At 43.9% G+C, this 19,250-nt stretch overlaps 1 long non-coding RNA gene across 1 annotated transcript; it reads right to left on the reverse strand.

Annotated features, from left to right (window-relative positions):
- Positions 1 to 3,247: 3,247 nt before the first annotated feature.
- LOC147308519 (uncharacterized) lies at positions 3,248 to 14,670 on the reverse strand. The gene is made up of 3 exons (XR_015126053.1): positions 14,358 to 14,670; positions 7,050 to 7,087; positions 3,248 to 4,909 (listed from the first exon to the last, which is right to left on the reverse strand). It is a non-coding gene; the product is annotated as an uncharacterized LOC147308519 (long non-coding RNA).
- Positions 14,671 to 19,250: the final 4,580 nt, after the last annotated feature.

The raw sequence follows: 19,250 nt of genomic DNA on the forward strand, positions 1-19,250 counted from the left end.
CGTCTTATCTTAATTATATTTTGCTAGATTCTGTGCATGCAAGGAACCGAGGCTCCTTCAGAAACAGCCTGTAGGCAGCAGAGTTATCAAAATTAGATTTTTTTTTTAAATTTGATTGGTTTTAGTGTTAAGTTTTACTCACTACGATAAACTTGGCTGCAGTGGTAAGCGTCTGTGGGTAAGACATGGAGTAAATATTAAAGAACAGCAATTTATCTTTTTAATGGTAATAATGTAATATGGCAATGAGGGAAAGATTTTTAAGTAGACAAAATAAGAAATACAAAAGGACTGTACAGCTGCAAAGTGCTGTCAGGAGCACATTTTCAATATTCTGCAAAGGTCTTGAGCAAACCCTAATTTCTTTAAAATTAGCTAGAAAAGTGAGAGATGTATGCAACGATTTATTGAAACATGTACAGACATAAATAGAAATAGAGTCTATATAAAGTATATAAATCAAAAACAGAGTATGTACTGTTATGAAGGAAGGAAGGCTCAGGGTTTAAGTAATCAGCATCATGGGCTCATCCGATTAGAATAAGAATAAAGCAGTCATCTAATCATTCACAGGGTTCTCCTTTTATTCTCAAATCAATAAAGCAAAGAAGGAAGGAAAGACACACATGGACTGCCAATGCTGAAAGAAAACAGAGATTTAAGTTACTCATTACCTTAAACAATACATAAAATAAAAACCCCAAACAGAACCTCACCTCTGCTGCCGCCCCGTGTGGGAGTGAAGAAGGAGTGAGCCAAAAGTGAATGCAGTCCTTATATTATGTGTGACAGGTGAGTGCAATTAAGGACAAGCACCACACCCAATCAAAGGTGAGAGAACTAAACAAGGTGTATCTGGTGAAGTGAATGGGTGTGCTGGGATGTGCTAAAAGGTGGGTCTTTACAACATGTACAATTCTAAAGAGCTTGAAAGTCAGTATTTGGTGTGACCGGCATTATTCTTCAACACTGGCTGAACTCTCTTCATGGAGCTTTCTCTTAATCTCTAAGTAGTCTGCAGGAAGAATTCTCCAGGCTTGAAGGACATTCAAAGCTCTTCTTTGGATGTTGGCCGTCTTTTATTCTGTTGGTCTGGGCTCTGAGGAGGCCAAAATCTGACAGTACTTATCTGTGATCATAATTCCCAACACCACTTACTATTAGGGATGGGTATCGTTTAGGTTTTATCCGATACCAGTACCAAACCGGTACTTTTGAAACGGTGCCGGTGCTTAAACGGTGCTCAAACCGGTGCTTAAAGAATGGAGAACACAAAATTGGTCCAAAAACCTCTCATGTTCAGCTGTTTTTTTTGTAAAAAGATAACAATGTTAGCCTTTTCTGCAGCTATGGGGGATTTATGGCATCACTCTTGGCTGGAAGCAGTGCTTAAACAATGGAAAAAACACAAACTTTGTCCAAAACCTCTCATGTTTAACTGTTTTCCACTTTTTCTTTGGTCATTTTAGCCTTTTTGGCCAGGGTGCAGGGAGTATCTGCCATCAAACAAGACCACAGCTGCATGTAACTACAAAGGTGTTTGCTAGTTCACCTTACGTGCATTAATGTAATAACTGGTTAGTGTACTCAACGTAAATTACACACGAACAACATGAAGCTACTCATGCAGAGAAGAACGGCTGCTGCTGCCGTCATCATCCGTCATCATTTCTGCTACACTGGCAGGGCTAGGGGCCAGGACTCTCCTCTTCGTGTTTTTGGGGGATGTTGCTAACTCTGGGTCCAATAACAGGCACCACACCCGCAGTAGATGTGCCCGGTGTGAGGTCTCGCAGCATTTCTCGGCGTATAACAAAATGCTATACGTCACCAGGTGTTTCAACAGATTCGAGGAGTTACCTCCTTTGCACAGTATCACCTTAAAGCACTTGTTGCAGGCTGCTGAGTTTGCATCTTTTGCTGTGAAGTACAGCCAGACTTTGACCGCTTCGCCTTGGGCGTTTTTAATCTGTAGCTCTGCTCTAACAGAACGTACGTACCTGGGCCCGCCTACTATCCTCGGAAACCTAAAATGATTGGCTATAGAATCCAAAGTGACATCTCAGGAAAAAAAAGCACCGAAATGTGCGCTGCTTTTCGGTCTGGTTACTACCGTTTATGTCAGAACCGGTACCCGTCCCTACTTACTATCATCATTATCATAGAGTCTTTTAAAGAAAGCATCTTATAACAAAGTGGGTAAAGATCGTTTTTAACATTTGTTCTTTAACAAGTTGTCCGTTATTTGTCGACACAACACTGGTTCATCCCTGGAGTTCGTTGCCCTTTTTATGCTTGAATCCTTCATAGAACAAGGTCAGAAGTGAAAAAGCAACCGATGTCCAAAGAAAAAAAACTACAGTGCGAGCGCATTATTAATTTCTCAATACTAATGTGATGTATTTATCTCAACAAATTGATAATTCCCAATTTATGTAGCACTTTTAATTACACCAAACCAAAGCCAGGGTTGGAAATGATTTAACTGTAACACTCTAATGTTGTTGTTTTTTTCTGTAATGCTCCAAAGCAATTTAAAATTTTAAAGATTAATGACAAGGAATGCACTTCTGTAAAAAAACAAACAAAAAAAAACCCAAGATCAATTAAAAATTAAAGCTAACCAAAATACTCGGCTGTGGTTGGTCAGTTTCCCTCAGCTACTCTATGCTAAATAAATGATACATGATTTCCACATCGTTACAGAGGGAGGCTGTGTGTACAGCTCAGCACTAGATGGGGGTAGTGTCACTTTGAGGTGCTGTGAAACAACGTTTCAATAACACTTGGATTTGTTTCCAGCTCAAGTCTGTTCCCGAGGTTTCTTCTCGTGTCTCTCAGCATCCCAGCTTCTTACACACTGGTTCACACGATGTGGGCTTTCACACTGTTCCCTTTATACATTTTATGGTTTGGATAACTTTCCGAGTTTAATTTCAACAAAACTGTGATGACACTTTTATTTATCGTCTCTTGCCATCAGCTGCGCCTTTTGGCGACACCAACAAGGCTGAACAAACCGAGCGTTTTCTCCTGTCGCATGAATCCATCCCAAATGACAGTCCGAAGCCACGCTCAAGGCCACTATTACATCACCTCCACTCTTCTGCACCACTGCACAGAGTGCTTTTCTATGAATAATACAGAGAGACTTGGGAGGCGGGGGTACACGGACATGGGACTTGGTGACTAAATGACACAGATGACAAAGATCGTTCTTACGTGAAACACGAGTTAATCCGAACAGTAAATAATCACATCAGCCTAATGAACTGATTCAACTTTATTAGTTTAATTGACAAATCAGTGACACAAACATTCTTACACCCATACATCACATGTGTGAGCTTTGGGTTCACCTTACTTGAATTACAGAAGTCGTTGCAGGCGGCTACAATGAGAAATGGCAGCGGTGTGGCCGGTCCCAGACTGCGAAGGAAGACAAGGTTATAGACTGCTTTTTTCCCCCTCCCCATGAGACAGCAGGCTTTAGCATAGAAGGAAAATGACATATTGCACCGTGAGATCACCAGACAGGTCCTCTATCTTAGCCAGCGCACACACACACAAACAAACAGGGGCAGGCAGGAAACCTCTCATGAAACTCAAACACAGATAATGAGGCATCCTCGGTGAGAAAGGTGGAAACAATCGACTTTATACAGCCGGAATTTCCTTCCTTCTCCCAGCACGTTTGCATGAGGGGGAACATCGAGCAAAATCTAGTGAAAACTAGATAATCGTTTATCTACTGCTGTAAGCTTTCTGGAGTTTTTGTTCTCCCTGTCCTCCCTCTCCATCAGCCCGTCTCTCTTGCCAGCACAGGCGCACAGTTAACGCAGAGTTAACTCAGCTCAGTGTATAATTAGACAAACAAAAAAGAGAGGGATGAAACATCTAAAGGAGAAGAGACTCCAAATGATTACACATTCACTCCGCTTCCTTCCCCCTTGCTGCACACATAACCATCAATTAGAGGAGAGGAGGATGAGGACAAGCAAGCAGCCAGGAGTCTATTTGTGTCTCTATCTCTCCTTCTCTTTCCCCTTAAGACTCCCAGCACCGGGGAGGGAGGAAGGAGGGAGAAAATAGAAGTGAAAAACAAGAAGTATATAAATAAAATAATCAGAGTGCCTCACATCCGGCCGACTGATTGGCTGAGACGCGAGTCAGGCAGATCTGGGCCACAGTTGCACTCATTGTTCAGTGAGCTTTTCTACACAGTCCAACCCAGCGACAGCAATGAATGTTGATTGTGACCTTAGGTCTTCGGGTACAGTGGAAACAGAGTGTCACTTTTGTGTGCGGCGCGGCTGTGTGCGTCTGTTCTCGTCACCGGATTTTCATGCAGCCACTTTGCCCCTTTGTTCATTTTTTTTTTTCTTCCTTCGCTCGTTCCTGACGCCGTCGGAGCGAACCACGGGGCACAGTCAACGGTCGATGGTTTTTTGTGTCCATACCAAACTCACCGACAGCGTTGAATGTTCACCGAGGCAAGCAAGGCGAGGAAGGACGGCAGCTGTGACCGTGAGCCGAGCTGACACGGGAGGCAGGGTGTGGAGGAAGAGGAGGGAGGAGAGCCAGTCAGACAGGCATGGGACAGGGGGACGGGGACGATGCTCAGAACCACAGAGGTCAGGTTGCGTAACGAGAGGACATAACGACACAAGACAGTGGCAGAATGAGTCCGCTGTCCTCAGGGCAATGACAGTTCTGGTTATGTTCCCCGCACACACACACACACACACACACACACACACACACACACACACACACACAAAAGCATCACGAAGCATACTTAAGCTCGAGCATAAGCTGAGAGGCTCTGCTTTAGAGCTTTACTACCACCTCATTAATCAGAGGAACACGAAGTCTTTCATCTTCAGATGAAAATTGCTCGTAACAGCATCTGAAACACAGATAAAGAAAAAGTTGTTAGCGCTGATATCCCACTGTCTTCTCTTTAAAGACTGATTTCACACACATGAAAAAAGAAGAAGAAGAACACACACGCAGACAAACATTTTCTCCATTTCCTCCTGTGGTGTGTAGCCATGAGGATAAATTTGGCTTCTTTTGCATAGATTTTGTGAGATCTGTCTGAGCTCTTTGATTTATGCCGTTTTCTTTTTTTGTTTTTCTTGATCACAGCATTGAGAAAAAAAACATTCAAAACGTTACATACCGAAACCATCTTTCCAGAAACAAAGTCCCAGCTTCTATAAATAACCCACATATCATTCTGTCAGCGGTGTTCATTAGAGCCATTTCTTCACTACAAAGTAGTGCTTCCATTCATCTTCAGTCTTTTTGTGGTGGAAGCATAAAATAAAATCTCAGAGACAAATATCTGGGCACTGGGGAGAAAATGGATTTCTGTAATTAGGCTGAATTCTACTAAAATATAATAAGCATATGCTTGTATTTCTACTCTTTAAAGACCCTGTGAGCAGTTCTGCTTAACCATCTTCAATCCTGGCACAGGTCTTATGGACACCGAGTCCGGAGAACAATACTGACGTCCTGCTGTGAGCTCCCTTTGTCCGAAGCGGACCAGTATCTGAGGGAACAACTGCCGGCGGTGTCAGTGCACTGCTGCACAGAGCAGGGGCTGACGTCAGGTTGGTAAACGCTGATCTATGGTCATTCATCGCCCCATTTCATCGGCTTAGGGTGCTGATGTCATCGCGCGAGCTCGACCTGCATCCATTACTCTGCTGGGGCTGCTGGGAGGCCAGCATGAGGCTAGCGTGATAACGCCCCGGCTGCAGCGGATGAGTAATGCGCCATATTACTGCCGCTGTAATTCAGTCATAAAACAGACAATTTGTTTTTTGGTTCTTTGTCCCGTGCATACGCCGCGTCTTTGAATTACTGCCTCTGAATTCTGCCGTGGGATGCTTTCCTCTGTGTACATGCAAAGATGTTCAAGTCATTTTTTATTTTTTTTAAATGACAGGAATACATTAACTGCTAAATAAAATGCACCATAATATTTAATGATACTCAGCAGATAGCAGGTCTGTAACATCACGTGTTCGGATGTTTCTCTTCTTTCTGACTGAAGCAGAGGTCTCTTTTTCTCCCGGGGTGAAGCAGGGCTGCTTCTGATAAGAGCCTAAATTCATATGTCGAATTAGATTGTCCCTACTCCATCACAGTCACACACACACACACTTACACCTCGCCCCCACAATAAGACCTAAAATGAAAAATAGGCGGAGGGTCGAAGGGAGAGGAGAAAAAGGGGGCTTTGCCATGGCAACCCCAGTGTCAGCCAGCCATTTCTACTTAATCCCCCCCCCCCAGTTCAATGTCGCGCCCTCTGAGAGACCCCCTCTCTACAGCTGAATATTTCTTTTGTGCTGGTAGACTTTGCGTGTGTGTGTGTGTGTGTGTTAGGGAAGGAGGGGGTGACAGAGGGAGGAGGGATTGGGGTTAGAGGTGGGTAGATCATAGCTATCCCAGTTTAAATGGGGGGCCAAGCTGCAGGTCACAGAATCTCAACATTACACCGGGGGCACAAACCAGAGATCAAATCACACACACACACTCAGATATATACATTTAAACACTGTATTGATGGAGAGTGATAATCATTTCAAATAGCTGATAATTGCGCCATATGGCAAACAGCCGTGCCTTTCCTCCCCGAGCCTATCAACAGCTAACTCCACTTCTTTTTCTTTTTTTTCCCTTTCCACTCTGAAACTCTCATGGTCTCTCGCTCTTGCCCGAGCAGGCCACTCTACATTACTGACAAAAGCGGTTATGGAGGAGTGGGTGGGGAGAGGCGTCAGCTGCTAGACAAAATAAAAAGGCCTCTATTTGCTCCTGACAATAAACGTCCCCATCTTTGGAGCTCCTCCACAGCTGCAGCCAAGATAGGCTTTCATTTCTAACTGCAGACTAATAGAGAGCGGTGTCTCCTTCCTCCACTGTATAAGCGGATTTGGCATGCAGGATAAAATTCAAGAGGTTTATAGCCATCTTTCTGTGACGCACTGTGAATATTTTTGCAAGAAAGTGAGTGCTGTGGTGAAGTATACCTGACTGAAATCATCTTCACGGAGCCGGGTGGGAAAACCTAGAAGACAAGAAAACGCAGGAGGGTGTTTATTTCAATGCACAGAACAACAAACACAAAAAAGAAGGAAAAGAGTACAATGTTTTCTTACAATTAATTGGATTTTCACTAGAAAGTTTCCTAATCAACCCACGATTAATTGCCCCGAGTTTGCTCAGGAAATCCCTAAACGCACTTCCCTTGAGGCTGAGCGATGGAAGCGGGCAGAGGAAGTGCCAGCGGTGTGTCTCTGGGGTGGTCCAATGTGGCCGTGGGTGAGGCTTTAATGTAGCTGCGTGTCCACTCCAGTGTATACTGTACATTCAGTCATAATGACTAACAGACCTGCAGTCTCCCCGTAGGGGCCTCACATGCCACTCCATGCCTACACATGCATACGCTCCACTTTAATGACGGCTCGCAGACTTTATTTGAAGTCTGCTGTGCTGTTTGCAAAAAAAAAAAAAAAAGAAGAAGAAGAAGAAGAAAAAAAACGAAGCTGGATTTTCCATGAGGAAGGAAAAATACAACTTTGAGCATCGACGTTGCCTATGTTGGACTAATAAGTGACACGGGAGGGCTGATTATATAAAATGGGCATAAATCAATTGAAAATATGGACAATAATTACAGCTTGGCTGCTTTGCCGTGGTTCCTTTTGCTCCCATATATAGATGTGGGCTTGCCAAACATCTGGCTGGGTTATAGTATGCGCCATAGGCTACAGACATAATATTAAAAAGTATACTGCCAAGCAAACCTGGCCAAAGCTTTTTAAAGTCAATGTGCACATTTTGCAGCCTCGGGCTAATGTGTTTTCTTTCTCCATGTTCTGTTTTGCATTTAAGCCTCTGAACCCCGAAGCTGCAGCAATGAAACACTGCTACGCTCTCCTTCTTCGCAGCCCCCTCCCTGTTTTTAAAAAAACGATTATTATCTAAGCCAAAACTGACTTAACAAACGTAAAAGTGCTCCGTGCCAATCCAGTCTATTAGAGAGCAAAGGGCACATTGTAACATAAGGCTCAGAGTCTGTTCAACAAGTGCGAAGACATAAAGCAAAAACAAAGGCCCCGAGTTAGTGCCCTGGAACTGATTGGCAGGGTGGGGTCACTGGGTGACCCCTGACCTTTTTAACCTCCAGGAATGTTGTCATGCTGGTGTGTGTATTGTTCGAGCCTCCCTGAGGCCAGCCGAGCTGAGCGTCAGATTAATGTGAGCGCTGAGTGTTTCTGGGCCCCCTTCCCTCCAAAAAAAAGAAAAAAAAAACTTTGTCTTTCTTCCCCTAATCCCTTCTTTTCTGCTGTTCGTCCTCATATTTCAACAAACAAAAGGTATCAACAGGTCTGAGAGTGGGAGTGGGTTGATGTTGACGGTCTGAAGAGCACATGCACGCAGAGAGGCCTCCATAATGTGGGTGCCAGGCTGACTCTCGTTGCTAATCTAAATGAACTAGAAACAAGCTTTTTTGTTTCTTCTTCTCTCTCACTCTTTTTTTTCGATCACTCAACAAATAAACTACAGTTTTTATTGGTCCACGGTGCAGATCTAAGAGATCTCTGTATCCTGAGGCAGTCTGAGAGTCTGGCTCTGGAGGAGGTCACCAGCAGCATTAGGAATCCGACAGATGAGAGGGCCAGACAGACAATTACTGGCCAGGTACGTCCTTTATACCCACCTAGGGCTGGTCAGAGGAAATGGAGGAATTTATGATGTCATAAAAAAGTGCCAGGAGAGAAGTGCCTGAGAACAGGTTGTCTCTGGACCTGGAGCCATAAAAGACTCCTGCGGCTTCCGCTCCCACCCCCCGCCCCTCCTGACAACACTACACTGAGGACCAATATAGAAGATTTAATGAAAAAAATATATCATTTGCTCATAAAATTAAAGGCATTTTCACATCATATTGTATGTTTTTAGGTTTTTAGACTCACCGACGCCAAAATGTCCTACAGCCCTTATCGAGCCTTAAATGTAACACTGTGAAGTTGAACAGATTTTGTTGCTTTTAATATCTTAAAAGTGGCTTTTATTTCTTTCTTTTTTTTCTTACTGGTAATTGAAGGTAATTCCTTCAATTTTGAAGAAAGCAAAACACCCAATGTCCGTGTCCCCTTTTACTGAAGAGAGGATCCAGCAACATTTTTAAATGGCATACGTATTTATTTTTCTGATATCTCCCTTAAATTTCCCCCACCCATCTTTTAACAATTTCAACCTCGGTTGCTGGTTCATCTTTTAACAGCGAAGCACCATCTGTCAGCTGAGCAGGTGTAAGGAAGCGAAAGCTCAAAAAGCACTCTGCGCAGAGACAAAGGATATCCCTTCCTCCTTTACACGCGCACACAAACTCACATCTATAGGTATATACGCGGCGCTGCTCCTCCTACTACAAAAAGAAAAAAGATAGAGACACGCTCTCAGCCTCGGTGCTTGTTAAAGAAAAGGAAGAGAGAAGGTGGTCATTTGCCCTACAGCCTCGCTAAGGAGGTTTCCCATTGTAAAAATGAGTGGCTGCACAGCCCCGTTTCCTTTCATCCCTATACTTGAGGCACGCTGCCTTTGTCTCACAGAGGACACAACAACCAGCCTCCCTGCTACGCTAGACTGGTCAAATACCTGGGAACTACCCCTGGCCCGGTGGGAAAAACAACAAGAGGAGTTTGAGGAGGAGGGTAAGGTGTGAGTGTCAATCTGTGGGGTGGAGAGGCTGATCGTCTGAGAAAGCCTGTTTAGTATTAAATCAAAGCAGTGAGAGAGAGCTATGAACACTTTTAGCCAAAATACACAAGAAAAAAAAGAGGCTAAACTTTGTGCAGCTGAAGTGATGAATTAATTCAATTAACATCTGCTTTTAATCTTCTTTCAGTTTTTCCCTTCAAAGGTAGCAACTGCATGTGTTCAACTACGAGCTCCGAGGTTAAAGTGTTATTTTTTCCCTCTCCCCGCTCTCCCCTCCTTCCAGTTCTGCACTTTCATGCCAGCTCAGCATAATGAAGGCAGTTCCTGTATACGAGGTACTGTAGGGGTGAATTGAGTTTAAGTCCTCCACAAACCCGGCTGCAGCCGGCTGAATGCAAAGCTTTACGTTCCAGTCCACGCGGCCTGCCTCGGCAACCAGACTTCAACTGTCACACCTCATAAAGCAGAGCCCAAGCAGCGGGGTTGTGTTTAAAGACAGGCGGGGGGAAGATAAGGCAAAATAAGGACAAATACTGAAGGAAAAGGAAAAGTAAAAAAAGACAGAGAGAATGCGTCCATTCAAGAAACTGTCGAGAAGAGGGTGCAAAGCTCTCGACAAAAAGCGGAAACTGCGGTGGCGCGTCTCCAGTAGAAGAAAATATAGATTTGGGGACAAATTACAGCAGCAAACACAAGAAAGAGGGAATTGTTAACACCATGACCCTCACTTCTAATTTCTAGTTTTGTGCTTGGCTGTTGAGAGAGAAGTGAGGACCCACAAGTTTATTTTCAAATTGTCCACAAAGAATGCCAGTCATTTCCTGGCGTTCCCCACTTCCATATGAAAGCCCCCCTTTCCTTTAGGAACAATGGGAAAGATTCCAAAATTTCCAATGGGGAGTTTCTTGTGCAGAGATACAATAGAGAGCATGTAGTGACAGAATGGAGACGGGCTGTTTCTCTCAGCAGCGACAGGTTCAAGGCTAGTTTGTGTCTTACGGTAGTTTGAGATTAAACACCGCAACCACGACGTGGGAAAAACGAGCAGATTAGCCGATCTGCGTCTGGATTTTTAAATCTGTTGTTTCTCATATCTTTATTGGTCAACTACACTTTGACCCTTTAAGATAAAAGCAGAAGAAGAATCAGGCTGTTTGGGGGAAAAAAAATATGTAGGCATGGGACGGGTAAAATCTGATTATTCCAGAGATGTTTAACTTGTTTTCTTAGCACCATAATCAGCATTTCCCACGACTACTACTCTATAAATTTACCTGTAACACAAAAGCCAGACAACCATTTTCTTTGTCTCCTCTCGTCTTTGTCTCCTCTCAGAACCATAAGAAGAGCAAAATAATAAATCAAGCTAAGACCAATTATTCTGCCCAGTTGGATAATAGCAGGAGAAACACAAGAAAAGCAGGAGATAAAATGCACAGAGACTCAAAGGCTCGATTTCGATCACTGAGACTGATTTCTGATATTGTGCAGTCCAATCATATATATGTGATTGATTCTTACTCTTTTCTTGGGTTAGTCATTTCAAATAAACAAACGGCCAGCGCAGAGAGAAGAAAAAGAGCATTTTAAGATCTTAATTTGGGATTTTGAGCTGCTGCGAGAGAAAGGCCATTTCTCGGGAGCTGAATTTAAGAAGTAAGGAAAAGGCTGAATTAAGTAGATCTTATTTTGGACTGTTTCGTTCCTCTGAGATGTGCGTTGATCTGCATATCAAACCCCTCCGAATATGGTCGTAGATCAAGTGTACCTACCACAGCGAGGGTATTCCCTGATAGCAGCGGCGTCCACCACAATGCGGCAAAAACTCCTCAGGAACAGCTTGAGAAACACGACAAAGGTCCAACAATCCTGGAGGCCCACCCATCAAGAGGTGCAATATTGGTGCAAGACAAGGTGGGCGTTCACAATGTTATGGCAAGTGGCTTTAATGTTGCTGCTGATCAGCCGACGTGCAAAGAGTTTAAATATCATCTGCTTGTGAACGGGCCAGTAGGCTTTTGAAAGCCACCTGGCTTGACCCAAGCGGACCTGAGCCGTTGGCTAGACAAGAGGTTAGAGGTCATACACTCATCTAGACACGCAGTATGTCACAATGCCTAAGGCAGGGTGCAGGGGTCTCCATTACCTAGCCTTTCCATTTACCCATTACCCAATCAGACACACACACAGGGGAAGAACAAACACACACAGGATCCTGTTGATATGAACGCATTCAGGCCTAAACTTCCATTTAGCTGAGATGCATGGACATACCGCAAGGTTTCTTCACAGGAGTTGTGAGATTGTATTGTATTGGCTGTTTTGGATCCTTAGACAGAGACGGATTTATAAAAATATACAAGATGTAACTAGTTTTTTGCTATTTAAAAAAAGGCAGTCGTGCTGAATGAGTGCAGCTGAACTGAGCTGTGCTATCCTCAACACTTTCGTCATCCAGGAGTTGAATTTGAGCCAGAATGAACGAATCGGCGAACCCCAGCTGCTGTTGCTGATGATGATCCCCTGTGCCATCGCTGCATTTCCACCGACAGAGACGAACTAAAGCAACAATAATGTTTAATTGGAACTGTTCTGCGGACTCTGTTGAGAAATAGATGCCGTGTAATGGAGGAACAACAGTGATCTGCGGCTGAGAGCCTCTCCGCTGTGATAGCAGGTTGCTTCTCAACATAATTGCAGGGTGCAGCTGATGAAACTCATCATATGTGATAATGAGCTATGCAGGAATGATGATCATAGATCCAAGCAGGAGATAAGATAAGCCAACATCCAAACCGCCCCTGCGTCCACATTACAGCGGCAGGAAGACGCTGGCTTTGCTCCGTTCACTTATCCCACCCCGATAACTCTCTGAAACCGAATTAAACAGCTATGCACCCGGACATTGGTTGCTCTGTAATGTGAGGGAGCAGCTTTTTCTACTTCACAGGGGACACGGCTAAAGTGAATTAAATGCAACTCAGTCCTGACAGGGATGGAAGCGAGGCCATCACAGCTGATCACATCAGTGCCTATCAGGAGTGTTCTTCCACCACACGGCTTACTGAGACAGATTTTCCCACTAATTTATGTAAAAGAAATTAAAGTACACGCAGTTAAATGGCTCTCGGCAGTAGGTAAATGTTTTTTCTTCAATTCCATTGATTTTTCTTTTCATCAAATCACTCTGTGAGTAATCTATAGTGGGTAAAATGTAGTGCTGCACTAAGCGTCTAGACCTACTATATCCAGATGGCAAAAGAATTTATGGAGACTGCCTCATTAACCTTAAGGCATATTAGTGCTTGGTACCACGTGTCTATAAGCTAAGCAGTGCAGTTTCTGAAGTCTCCTGGCCTCAGCTGCATTCAACTAACTGGAGGGTCAAAGCTGTGCTGCTTATCAGGCCTCTATGCCCCAAACTGAGTGTGCAGTGCTTGTGATGGAGTGTGTTTATTTGTATCTGTGTGTGTGTGTGTGTGTGTGTGTGTGTGTGTGTGTGTGTGTGTGTGTGTGTGTGTGTGTGTGTGTGTGTGTGCCCACCCTGAAAATGGCAGTCTGGCTGTTTTGTTTTTTTCGCCATGTGCCGAAGGCCCAAAAATTCCGGGAGGAAGTCAGATGCGCAACAAGCTGTTTCCGAGAATTCAGGATGCGCAAATACAGCAAACGCTTTTCTCTACTTGCACTATTCCAGTCCCAGCGTACATCTGAGGATAAACCACACATCAGCAGACACGCGTGCATGATGTGGAATCCCTTCCCCAAAAACAAATCATGTTTCAATTGCAACACTTTGTTCCAGCGCCTGTTTATTTTGTGGCCGCGTTACGCACCCATCCACTCAGACGGACCACACCATGAGTCACGGCTTGGCGAGAGACGGGTGGCGGCTCTGAACGACCGCCGTCTGCTGTCTGCGCTTCAGGTGTCTCCCACTCAGGATTCTTTGTGGGGCAGGAGGGCTGGCTGTAATGTCGATACAATGACAGATGGTCCAAACAAAGCCGGTACGCATTGTTCGGCTGGGAAAAATAATAGACACCATTTATCAGCCGACTTTCAGGCCTCAGTGTGAACGAAAGACTGTCTGCTGAGTGAAAGCAGTCAAAGTTATGCTGCACTGAAGCCTCTCGGCGTGATTCTTTTGAGCTCTTTTAAACACACCGTTAAAACTTTCCGAGAAGGGAGGGCAGCGTTTGTCTGCCCACCGTGTGCAATCGACGCGTCTGCGAGAGCGTTTTTTTTAACTGAAGTGCGCTTTAAAAGGATTCATACTTGCCAAAGCAATCGGAAATCGCCCTTTTCCCCTTCTCTTCCTTTAGTCACACGGATGCCCAGAAGAAGAAATGAGTGGCATTGAGAGCTAAAGCCGCCTCGATAGTACCGAGCGACAACCCGGAGTACATCACACACCGCCACAGAGTTTCACATCCAGCCACGTATTAATCAGCTCATTCATACTTTATTAAAAAAACGCACATATATAAAAAAAAAAGATGCATCATCTCTTTTTAACTAAACCGCCGGTTTTGCGCCGACTGCACCGGATTAACCAAAAAAACACCACATCCCCGTTTTAGGTTATGCATTTGACATGATGGCATACTCACAAGATTTCCCTTCACCCTGCTGGTGAAGCAGCAGGACTCATTCTCCTGTCGCGGGGGCGCTGATCGCAGTGTCTTCTGATTCTGCAGCGGGGAGTATTTCTTTTCTTTTTTAATTTTTTTAATTTTTATTCTTACTCCCATCTTCTTCATCCGACACCAAGTCCACGCACTGACTGGGCGCCTGCCTCTCTGATCCACAGATTACGTCTGTTTGAGGGGCAGAAGGGAGGGCATCCGGTTTACAGGGATCACTGAGTGGACTGGGATTGGCTCAGAAGAGATAGCTTGATAAAATGCGCGTCGGCTATTGGACACAGGGCCGGCGCGGAGGAGGGGGCTGAAGGGAGGAAGCGCAGGAGGGGGTGTCCATCGTGCATTATTCAGGAGAAACCGGGTGGGGAGTAGAGGAGGAGGATACTCAGGGCAAAGAGGCATATGCAGACAATGCCCCGTGTCTCAGAAATTCAGATTTCATTGGTGGGACTTATCCTCCACAGTTTTATGGCTTCCCATAATCTCTTCATATGGACTCAGAGTGAAACTGGAGCACCCAAGTGCGTGTTATTAGTGTTTATAAAGACCTCAGCGCACTTTATGTAGGCTCAGAGACCGCTATAATAACCCACATTACGGCATAACTTAATATGGGGAAAATGATGTAGCAGCCTATAGAGAAAATCCTAAATTTTACAGCATTACAGCAGCGTGCTTCTGCAGGGTTTTTTTTAATCCGTCTGCTTGTCCTATTTTAAGATTAATTTAACAAAAAAATATGCAGAGCCATTCAGATGGAAGGGAATGACTATAAATAAATCAAACAACTATTATTCTGCAACATCAAACCTCAACGCTGTGTGTGTGTGTCTCTCTCTTGCTGTGTGTGTCCCTAAGCACAATGTTTATGGGGCCCTGAGTGTGTGTGTGTTTCTGCTGTATGTAGGCTACGACAAAGCTGGAACTGCAGAATTTTCCACACAGGAGCAGGGGAGGAAATGGTGCATGGATAATTCTGTCTTCAGATCCTCTGGTACTCACTCCGAGAGTAGTCGGCTGAATCAATACAGCTTAAAGCTTTCTCATGTTCCCCCTTCTCACATACTGTTGAGAGGCAGCGCGGTCCGAGCTGATCCATTCTAGGTGAGATCCTGCTTTTAAAAAAACCCACCACTCTGGCTCTATAATTATAATATTAAATCACCTCTTGACCTGTAACCCTCCTGAACACACTCACTCACATTCGCATCCGTAACACAGACAGTGAGTGGTTAACCTGTGCGAGCAGACAGAGAAATCCTAATAACCACAGCAGGGGTCTGTCCAGTAGCCATGGTGATTGAACACATTTCTCCACACAGCAGAAAGGCGGCGTGTCTGTGGCACACCACACAGGCCTTTATAAGGCCCAGACCCATGCTAGAAGGAAGGAAACACCAAGTGGAGGATCACACCCCGTTTCATTGTAGCTCTACGATTTTACGACAGCCACGAAGAAGCCGCAAAACGAGGAGGCGCCGCTCTCGTCCCTGTTAAACCTATAAAATAAGCACGCTCAAAGCTCCAAACAAAGCGCCACATCATTCGATTATTGTGTGCATTTTGAAGGCTAATTTGCATAACTGGTGGGAACGGTGCTCTCGAAAGTAAAGCACCTAGATTTATTCACTATTCGGTCTAATTTCCAACATCCAAATGAGAGCAACAGCCTTGGCTTGATTTCCGTTAAGCTTCTAATCTGTCTTTCCTCTTAATTTAGCCCCAGCTTCAATCACAGCTCTTTCACAAATCTAACCACGTGGGTGTTTATGCGCGCGGCTGCTATGGTGTGAAAACCTTATAATTCCTTAGTCGGTGCAATTCATCTTTCCTTTTAAACCAAAGCGTCACATGGTTCTCGGTGACTTTAAAGAATCTGGGTGCCCCTTTTTGACAAGGTATAGTGAAATCTAAAGTTCAGGGTTACCTTTTAGCTGACCTTCCTTTTGTATTTGATCTGATATGACATGGAATTCATCAGAAATGCAAAAGACACTGAATTCACAGAATTACATGTCATTAGTTGTTTACGATTGTTTCAGCGGTCCATTTTTAGCGAACACCACTCCTGTGTTCTACAAACACATTGTGTGAGCTAAACCAAACACAACACCAAACAAGACAAGATATCATACAACAGCACTGCTATTTAATGAAACTTCCTCCTGAAGACCTGTGCGGCGTCTGATGTGCTTGTCCTCTTCATCAGTTTTGCACTGGGGCCCCCCACTTGTCTTTCTGCTTTGGTTAGGGTCAGCTCTGTTCTGTGAGAAGGGTAGTATATGTGTGAAATCCCGGGGTTTCGGGCTGGGTGGGTTAGTTTTTTTTGCATGAAATTCCCTTTCAGTTCTGCTGACTTCACCAGGAAAGAGTCTTTTCGGTGATTAATAAATGCAGGTGTAACATGATAAACTTGCACAGTGACAGTAGCTGAAAACGGCCTTGCTGTAAAAGACAAACTGAAAAGATCCTTTTTGTCTGCGTTTAATTCGATGAACCACTCCTGGAACAGAACGATCCGTTTATCACAGAGCTCTCCACTGGGTTGGAATGTTCTTACTAGCGTGTTAACATTTATAACTACAGATACAAATTTAAAGCCTCATTTAAAAGAAGAAAAAACACCCCACATTTACTCATTACATACATCACATAATAACTCCAAACTTAAGGCTTCTTTGTTTGCTTGTGTTTTTACACTGGTAGAAAATGCACACTAATGCGAGAGCAGTTTTAAAATCAGTTGATTTTTTAAGGTATTTGTACTTTCATTGAGCCCTTCCATTTTATTCTGCTTTGTACTTCTAGTTAAGCACATTTAAGTTTCTTAAAAGCTAGCCTAGGTTGACAATCTAGATGACTAATTTAGAATCACAACATAACTATGAACGTGTCTTCTAACTGTGGAGGGAGACGAAGGCCAGAGTAAAGTAAACTCACAGAAAAACCCCAACGAGCTGGTGGATTCAAACCTGTCATCTCATTGCTGTGAGATGACAGCGCTAACCACTGCACCACTCTGTGTTATAGGTTAGCTCCAACTTCCTCAAACAAAACAACCCTCGATGCTGTACAAAATCCTATAATTTTACATCACCATGTGGATATTTTGAGCATGAGTTCACTGAACGGTGCTTTGATGAGTGGTCTTATGTTTTGTTTGCATCTCATTAGGACACATACACGCAAGCAGCGGGACGGCTGCCGTACATTTTGCGGTGGCTGGCTTTCATGTTATTCTACTGATACGTAGTGATGTGCCAAGAAGCACTGAAATCCATTGCGGACGCATAATCACATCTGATGTAAATAATGCACATTTTAAAATCTGCAGAATACAAAGTACGTCAGCTTTGCATATGAGGAGGAAAAGCTAAGTTTGGCAAATATCAAGCGTGTACTCTGTGCATTTGGAGAAAAACACTCACTGTAAAGAAATAAAACAGGAAAATTAAAAGGATTCCTTTGGATTGTTTGGAGTATTTGTTATAGTGTGGTGTTTCTCTAAATAATGCATCAGTCATTACTAAAAACCATTTATAAAGTGATACACATAATCATTCAACTGTTCTGGATGATTTCATCTCCTGCAGATGAATCTCATAAACTCCAAATGTGTTTTCGTCTGTGTGACAACATGCCTGTCTGCTGAGTTTATAAAAAGCTGGCTTTTTTCCCCCTTTTTTCCGAGGACAATGAGGCTCAATTGCAGCTGCGTCCGCGTAAGCTCGACTGATGTACGTATTTACACTTACTTCCACGTGCCGCGCAATCCGGGAAACGAGCCGGCGCCGGACTCAAGGCAAGATGATAAGAGTCCAATGTGTTACTGTTAATTTTCATGACAAGCTGAGGCTTAAAGCCGTGGATGTTCCATACTGTGCCTAGTAAGAGTGACATCTCCAACTGCTTCAGTAATGAGCTGTCTAACATGCTGTCATCCACTACAGATGGAGAACATACAGTGGGCCACCCAACACTTTTGATAATCATCCAATCAGAGACGTCTTAAAGGAATAGTTTGACATTTTGAAGAATGTGCCCGTTTTCTCGCAGAGATTTGAAAAGCTTGACGCTTCATATCTGTAAACTGAGAGTGTTAACTTTGCTTAGGTCAAGAAGTATAAACACAGGGAGTCTAAATGTACCAACATCTCTAGAGATTTACAAATGAAGGGTAGAAATAACACACAGTAGTACAGATCAGCATCATTTGGTTGGAAAAGTTATTTTAGATTCCTGCTTTTATCTTATGCTAAGCAAATGTCTGACAGCCGGTGCTTCACATTTAAGTTAAACAGTTCCTTTAAAATGTCCTTTACATACAAGATACATCTACAGCTAAACAACATAAAAGGCTTTAGTGGATTTCAGGAATCTGGATTCCAGGTTTCTCAGAGCACGGGGGATAATACCAATATCCGTAAGTACCTATAAAATCCAGGTTATCGTTAGACACACACAGGTTTTGTTTACTTGATGGGTCAGAAAATCTTCACATAGCTGTTTTCTAGTAACTCTTCTCATACTGATAATTGCGAACCAACAGCGCGAGCGCCTCATCTAACACCATCGACACTATGTTAAAGTCCCCGCCAACTCTGGACCGCAATCCCGTGCGCGGCTCTGCCATCATGGATGCCTCCTGTTGGGTTTCATTCGTGCTCGATGCCAGAAGCGAATTCGGCGTCTCAATTAATCACTGAGTTTCTAATGGAATGCTTCCCTTCAGGATGAGGCCCATCACAGAGGGGGCTGCAGTCAGTGCTGTTGGTGAAGCTGCTCTGATTGCCTGAATACACTCCCAGCTTTGGAGTCACTGCAGATGTCTGCTAATTGTGGTGATTATGGTGAACGGAG

The sequence above is a fragment of the Aulonocara sp. 'chitande type north' Nkhata Bay genome, linkage group LG18 (genome assembly GCF_057382095.1).
Source record: "Aulonocara sp. 'chitande type north' Nkhata Bay isolate Kocher_YH1m ecotype deep benthic linkage group LG18, A_spYH_male_GT1.1, whole genome shotgun sequence".
Taxonomy (NCBI): Eukaryota; Metazoa; Chordata; class Actinopteri; order Cichliformes; family Cichlidae; genus Aulonocara; species Aulonocara sp. 'chitande type north' Nkhata Bay.